The 7,748-nt window shown below is 30.5% G+C and overlaps 1 long non-coding RNA gene across 1 annotated transcript; it reads left to right on the top strand.

Annotated features, from left to right (window-relative positions):
• The first annotated feature begins 3,414 nt into the window (after nucleotides 1–3,414).
• On the top strand, nucleotides 3,415–4,507 carry LOC140442679 (uncharacterized). Its single transcript, XR_011951104.1, has 2 exons — nucleotides 3,415–3,556; nucleotides 4,179–4,507. It is a non-coding gene; the product is annotated as an uncharacterized lncRNA (long non-coding RNA).
• Nucleotides 4,508–7,748: the final 3,241 nt, after the last annotated feature.

Here is a 7,748-nt window from a genome sequence, read left to right as displayed (position 1 = left end):
ATTTAAAGGATCTAGATGGAAATGATCTTGGAAATTTTCATGTCAGGGATATCAAATTAGATGTCACTGATTCTAGTGACGATGAAAATCTGTAATGCATATTAAAAATATATCTTTTGAGTAAAACTGGCAGTTATACTATTATATCTTACCTTTAAGTGTAATTTAAACTTACATATATCTTGTATTGCATATATTTTAAATTATCTTCTTATCTCTTTTCTTAAGCTTATACATATTTTTATTACCTGCGTTAACAAATATCTTCGTTATTTATGGACTTTTCAATAAAATATTTAGTTATGAGAACCTTTGCTAGAAAATTTATCTACTACCTTTCACAAGTTTGATTGTTATTTACTTATCTTTATCTTCGTTTAATAACACATTATCTCTTACCTTTGCAAGTTAGCTACTTGTATTACCTTTATGGTGTTATTAAAACTATTGCGTAATAACTTATGTCTAATTTTCATACCTAGTGCAAGTGTCTTGTTTTTCCGTTGAGTGGGTTCAAATATGAGATTTGTTCGGACAAGCACATAAAAATTGCCTAGGATGATTTATCTTCGCGGGGCTTGAGGTCACTGCAGGAAAACTATTAACAAGGGCGTTAATATTTTCCATTTACCCATTAGGGGTGTTGCGTTAGGCATAATTCTTTATCTTTTGGAGTGAAAGTAATCTTATCTTCTTTTATAGAAACCTCTGGTGTAAGATTATGAAGCTTTGAAGTTTTTGATTGCATTTGAATTGTCTTTAACATTTTAAATACATACGTCTATATTTATGCAGCTCTAGTTCTATTTCTTTTGTGTAGATCCCTGGATAGTGTTTAGTGTTATAGCAATTTTATATGATATTACCACAACTTATCTTATCTTTGCTTTGTATTTTCCTTTATCATAAGTAAGCCAAATTTTATGCAGTATCTTTAATGTCTTTTGTGTAGAACTTTGACTTACTAGGTATTGTGAAGAATATACTTATCTTTATCTGACAATCAAAATTACTTGTGTTACTTAATTATCTTGATATTTACCTACCTTTAATTTTTGATACTATTTGGTACAAAAATTACTTTATCTTATACTAGCTTAATGTCAATTTGCTGTTTTATTGACTTGCCTTAGTCCATAAATATGCATATGCAATATGCCGAGAATTCATTCTCATTATCTTCTTATCTTTAATAAAAAATGTAATTGTTTCCAGACCATACTGTCTATTGAAGTTTAGTCATAATAAGTTTCTCTGATTTAGTTCACAATGATTGCCCTCATCAATGCATAACTACAATGAATTTTCTTTTTCTTGAGTGTTATATTTTAATGAAATTTTTTTTATTGCATTTACAAGGTAGATTTAACCTTATGCATACTACTATTTAGAAATCTGGTGTAGGGTTGTGTCTCTTTGAAATGACAATGGAAAGGTTTTGTTTTTTATACCCTCTTGTATAACTTTGCTCTGTACAATTTTTCTGTATAGATTACTTTATTATTCTAACAGGTGCATAACGTTTGGATTTAAATCAAAGTATATTTATGACTAATTTTTCTTCTTCAGTTCAACTGAGTATAATTTTATGCAGTTTTCTTTTCATCTTGTGTAAATTTTATACTTAATAGATGTCTAGATTGGTCTTACTAAATTTTTACTTATTTCTTTTATATTTTGATGTTTACCTTATCTTTCTTAACTGCTTATAATGTTCTGCTCATACTATCTCATGCAATATATGCAGCTAAAATCTAGATTAGTATTATGATAACTAATATTTGGATTTATATACCTACTGCATTACTGATGATTATGATATCTTATCTTTTATAACTTAATGATTATATGCATATCTAGTGATATTGCTAATATCATAATTACCTTGGTTTAAAATTAGCTTCCCTTAAGAACTAACATTCTTGAAAGAATGTCTTTCTAACGATGTTTATCTCCATGAGTGATAGATACATCGTCCCCATATTAGTTGTTTTTGTATGATATTTATGTAATTACATATATATGGGACCGAACTGTGGTGGAGATGTACATTTATACCACTGGATCTTCCTTTAATGGTAAGGTTGTCTTTAGGGTATGGCGTCGGGGGGTTCATAGTATACAGGACTGTCGTCTCTGAGGAGCGCTTTCAAGGTTTAACCATGGATTATGAGCTACTGCGTTCATACCAACATGATTTCAAAATCGATGTACAGTACCAAAGATTGCGGATAACCCTTAACGTAGCTTTTCTCCCTCTTGGTCTACGACCAATTTTAGTGTGACGAATACTATAATTCGTTGGGATAAAATATTTCCCTGAGTATTAACTCTAAAGCCCTGTTACATGCTGCTACAATGTATAGCACATAAATATTTGCCTCCTAATTTTAGTGTGACGAATACTATAATTCGTTGGGATAAAATATTATCCTGAGTATTAACTCTAAAGCCTTGTAAGGAATTGCTATAAGGTATAGCATAGGATTATTTACCTTACAATTTTAGTGTGACGAATACTATAATTCGTTGGGGATGAAATAATACCCAGAGTGCTCACTCTAAAGTCATTTAGTGTATATAGTATTACAATACTGTAATACATAGTTTATAATTATGTAGTTAAAATTTTAGTTTAACGGATACTATAATTCGTTGGGTGATAGTCATTTATTTTTTTTGACTTAGGTTAATATAAGTATATTAATTTTTATATCTTATCACAAGTTAACTATTTTCACTTTATTTTGTTTAAATAATAGGACCTAAACTTACAAGTTATTATACCTATATCTAGGTATCTAGATAACTTTATTATTTGGTAAAGATTACCTTTATTAATATTTTGATGATCATAACATATAATGAGTTTAGTGATGAGAAAAATTTCTCAGGGTACTTTCGAAATTTTTCTACTGGGTGGTGGAAGTGTGTAGCGTTATAACTGCTACATTGCCTGCTTTCTTTCTTATGTTAATATATTTCGTTAATTCTATTCTCCAATTTCCATATCTTCTGTCATAATTCATATTCTTCTATATCCTCCATTGTATCTCTTATTTTTCTATATATTTTCTCAGATATAGATTGTATCAGAATTATGTCGTTACTTAATTGATTCATTATTCTCTTTTCATTTTTACTGGTATTTGGTATAAAAACCAGTTGGCGTCCAAATCTATCTTCTTATATATATATATATATATATATATATATATATATATATATATATATATATATATATATATATATATATATGTTTCAGTATCTACCTTTCCTATTTTCTTAATAATCATCATTTTTATCTTTTACTCAAGTTTCTAAAGAATGAATTTTATTTTCATCTCTATTTCTGTTACTTTGGAACGAGAGATGCCATCTTTATTCTCTGTTTAGTTTAATGCTAGTGACAAAGACTCCTTTTTGTTGACATTTCCCCCTTCCCGTTCGATACAAAAGTCGATATAATGGCTTTTATTTCTAAAAATGTCGATTTTCTTCATGACTTTTGTAAAAGTATAATAACCAATTGTTGTGTCGTCTCCTGAATTAGGAGGTAAGAGTTTAATATATTTTATCGGTTTCCTGATTCTACCTGTTGTATAAAATTCTTTTTATAATTTTAACTTTGAAAATTCTAATCTCATTATTTATGATTATCATATGTAAGTAGGTACATATTTTTGTGGATATTTCTTATGTTTTTTTTATTTTATATAAAAACTAGCGATAAGAAATATATAGTTTCTTTAATATAGTATGTAAAAGTTTTACGAATAGTTTTACAGTTTTAAATATTGAATTTAAATCCTTAATAATATCTTTTGATTTTAATAATAATTAACTTTTGACAAACTACCATTTCTATATAGAAATGTTTCTAAATTCTAAATTATCTAACTTTTCAATAAATATATCTTGTCATTTTTACCGAATCCGCTTTGTAATTAATATTAGAATATTTCAGTAGTAAAAAGTAATTACCATTTGCTTAAAAAGATTATATATCCTTACTTTTACTTATTTGCTACATAAATAAGAATTGTTTCTCGACTTGCTTGGGTGAATAATGATAAAATTTTGTTAAATTTGATTGGTCACCTATTCATCCCCCAAGCAAGGTCTCTCATTTTGGTTTCACCATTTTCTGAAGCAAGGTGTGTTTTTCTTCATTTTAGTCAACCTCCGGGATACATTTCTCAGGTGCGGGTCAATTTATATTAACATCCAGAAGACCAACCGGCCTGAGAATGGCACTATCATTCCAATAGGAGAGTTGACTCCAGGGCAAGAAAATCCACAACTAACAACATGGCTTGCTAACAACCATAGCAGAAAAGACCAGGATAAAACCTAGGATTTGGTGACAAGCATTTTTCCTTACTATAATGTAACACTGTAGCAAGAAGTCAAATAATTTTTATTTAAATTCAATATAATATTTAAACATGTATTTTTCTGCCCTTTTTGTTTAATATTTTAATAAACATGTGTTAATTTAACTGTGTATTGTTTCTTCTTTTTACTTGTTTGCGTGTGTTGCTCCAGAGTAGGCCATATTCACGTTCTGAGTGAGCTAGCCAGAGAGTGTTTCGTATAACGTCTAATGTAGCAATTTTGCAATTGATACATTAGGGGTTATGACGTTAAAAATTGGTCCCAACGGGAAACGATTTGTCACTCCAACGTTGCTAGTGATGTTAGTCGGATTGTAGCAGCAAACTAAGGTTTGCGGTTACAAGTTGACAACAGCAGCTCAACGTTGGGATGTTATAAATTGAGCCTCGAAGGATTACAAATTGGCACCCAATGAATGTTCGTTGGAACGTTACAAATTGGTGCCTAACGTTACAAGCTCTACAATATCGTAGCTATCAATCCACCTAATATCCGAAGATAAGTAGCTAGAGAGCAAAAAAAACAAAGTCCAGATTCGTGACATCCACTCCACGAATACCAGCCCATTTTATGACTAGAATCAAGGAAAAACTGGCTATATCAACACATCTGCAAGATATACAAACAAAAATAAGCTGCTCCTCTCCATCTGATCCCTCGAACGGAACTTCCTTATGGTAGTTATCTTCCTTAAATCTGCCAGGAGGACTTTTGCCTGCAAACACCGGTTAACTTGTGTGCATGTGGGGTGGTACAAGACTTATCGCACTTTCTTAGTTAACTTTACCGTTCAAATCGCTCTTTTTGAAGGGACAAGGTTTATTTATGTGAACTGAACATGTAAAGTACAGTCAGTAAGCTATTACTTATAAAGATCATTGCAAATTTGACACTAACTCCACTTATATTGATTACATATTACTCCTAAATACGAGATAAAACATTCAGAAATATGTAATATTGGTGAAGTGGTATAATTCGTGTTAGATAAATTAATCAGTCTTCCCTTTTTTGTGCACTACTACCCATTTTAACAAAAAAAAAATCCATTTTAGCACTTAAATATTTATTTTGAGATAACCTTGTATCCAAAATTAAAAAATAGAATAATACGAAATAGAATCCAGAAATAAATAAAATAATAAAATAGAAAAATTAAAATAATAAAAAAGCTGTATATAAGATATCATGAAACAATGGATGAAATAAAAGAAGTTCTTATTAACCGGATTCTTAAATAAAACGTATAAAGACATACTCACGTTAACAAAATACATTAGGAAATTTTCGCATATGAAAAAACACATCCAACTTAGTAATGAAATCCTTTTGTATCTATAAATCTATTTTTAGAAAAGCACGTACCTACCAAAAACAGGTATTTGGTAGTACACATATCTGTTACATACTGTAATGAGTATGAATGATAACAAAAGTAAAGAGTCTATATGAACCGTTTAGAATATACGCTGGAAATAAACGGCTTAATCCCATAGTTGCCAAACTATCAGAGCTTACTTAAACCGATATATGTATGGTTTAAAAAAATACACGGAACAAGATCTGAACGACCCCTATAATATATACACGTGAACTAAGCGATATACATTTATGATGCAGGGGTACTTAGGGGCTCCACAAAATTTTTAAAAATTGTGAAACTATACATGTTGACGAATCGACAGACCCAATATTATGGAATGGTCAAGTGAGCTCCGTATATCGGTGGTCACTTGACTACGGAGCTCACTTGAACCTGAATTTTAACATGGGCGGAGTCCACTTTATGCCGTAGATATATATATATATATATATATATATATATATATATATATATATATATATATATATATATATATATATATATATATATATATATATATATCTACGGCATAAAGTGGACTCCGCCCATGTTAAAATTCAGGTTCAATCGAGCTCCGTGGTCAAGTGGGTACCGATATACGGAGCTCACTTGACCATTCCATAATATTGGTTCTGTCGATTCATCAACATGTAGAGTTTAATAATTTATAAAAATTTTTTGAAGCCCGTAAATACCCCTGTATCATAAATGTATATCGTTTATGAAAAAGACAGAAAAGATTTTATTTCACGTTCAAAGCGTCTATGTACCTATTGATACGTATTTCGCTTTAATAAAGCTCATCAGAATAGTTATTCATAGCCGTTCTTAACGTGAAAAATAAAATTCTCTGTCTTATTAGAAGTAACAATAACATGACTTCGTTATGGACGCAATAGCGACATCTGATAGAAAAATCGGTAAGATAGTTTCGAAACAAATTCAGATTTCTGCTTTAATCTGGAGCCTTCTAAAAATTGCAAGGCATGGCCAAACGATGATAAAGATGTTAATAGAGACATGGGGAATCTAAAATTTGCATTCCACGACATGTCTATTCATCTAAGCAGAAATCCTAACGAATTTGTTTCTCGTACTCATACAGAGTAGATCCGAAGAAAATGAAAAAGACAGAAAAGATTTTATTTCACGTTCAAAGCGTCTATGTACCTATTGATACGTATTTCGCTTTAATAAAGCTCATCAGAATAGTTATTCATAGCCGTTCTTAACGTGAAAAATAAAATTCTCTGTCTTATTAGAAGTAACAATAACATGACTTCGTTATGGACGCAATAGCGACATCTGATAGAAAAATCGGTAAGATAGTTTCGAAACAAATTCAGATTTCTGCTTTAATCTGGAGCCTTCTAAAAATTGCAAGGCATGGCCAAACGATGATAAAGATGTTAATAGAGACATGGGGAATCTAAAATTTGCATTCCACGACATGTCTATTCATCTAAGCAGAAATCCTAACGAATTTGTTTCTCGTACTCATACAGAGTAGATCCGAAGAAAATGAAAAAGACAGAAAAGATTTTATTTCACGTTCAAAGCGTCTATGTACCTATTGATACGTATTTCGCTTTAATAAAGCTCATCAGAATAGTTATTCATAGCCGTTCTTAACGTGAAAAATAAAATTCTCTGTCTTATTAGAAGTAACAATAACATGACTTCGTTATGGACGCAATAGCGACATCTGATAGAAAAATCGGTAAGATAGTTTCGAAACAAATTCAGATTTCTGCTTTAATCTGGAGCCTTCTAAAAATTGCAAGGCATGGCCAAACGATGATAAAGATGTTAATAGAGACATGGGGAATCTAAAATTTGCATTCCACGACATGTCTATTCATCTAAGCAGAAATCCTAACGAATTTGTTTCTCGTACTCATACAGAGTAGATCCGAAGAAAATGAAAAAGACAGAAAAGATTTTATTTCACGTTCAAAGCGTCTATGTACCTATTGATACGTATTTC

The sequence above is a fragment of the Diabrotica undecimpunctata genome, chromosome 6 (assembly GCF_040954645.1).
Source record: "Diabrotica undecimpunctata isolate CICGRU chromosome 6, icDiaUnde3, whole genome shotgun sequence".
Taxonomy (NCBI): Eukaryota; Metazoa; Arthropoda; class Insecta; order Coleoptera; family Chrysomelidae; genus Diabrotica; species Diabrotica undecimpunctata.
Note: the sequence above shows the minus strand (reverse complement) of the source record. Positions and strands in the feature narration are given on the sequence as shown.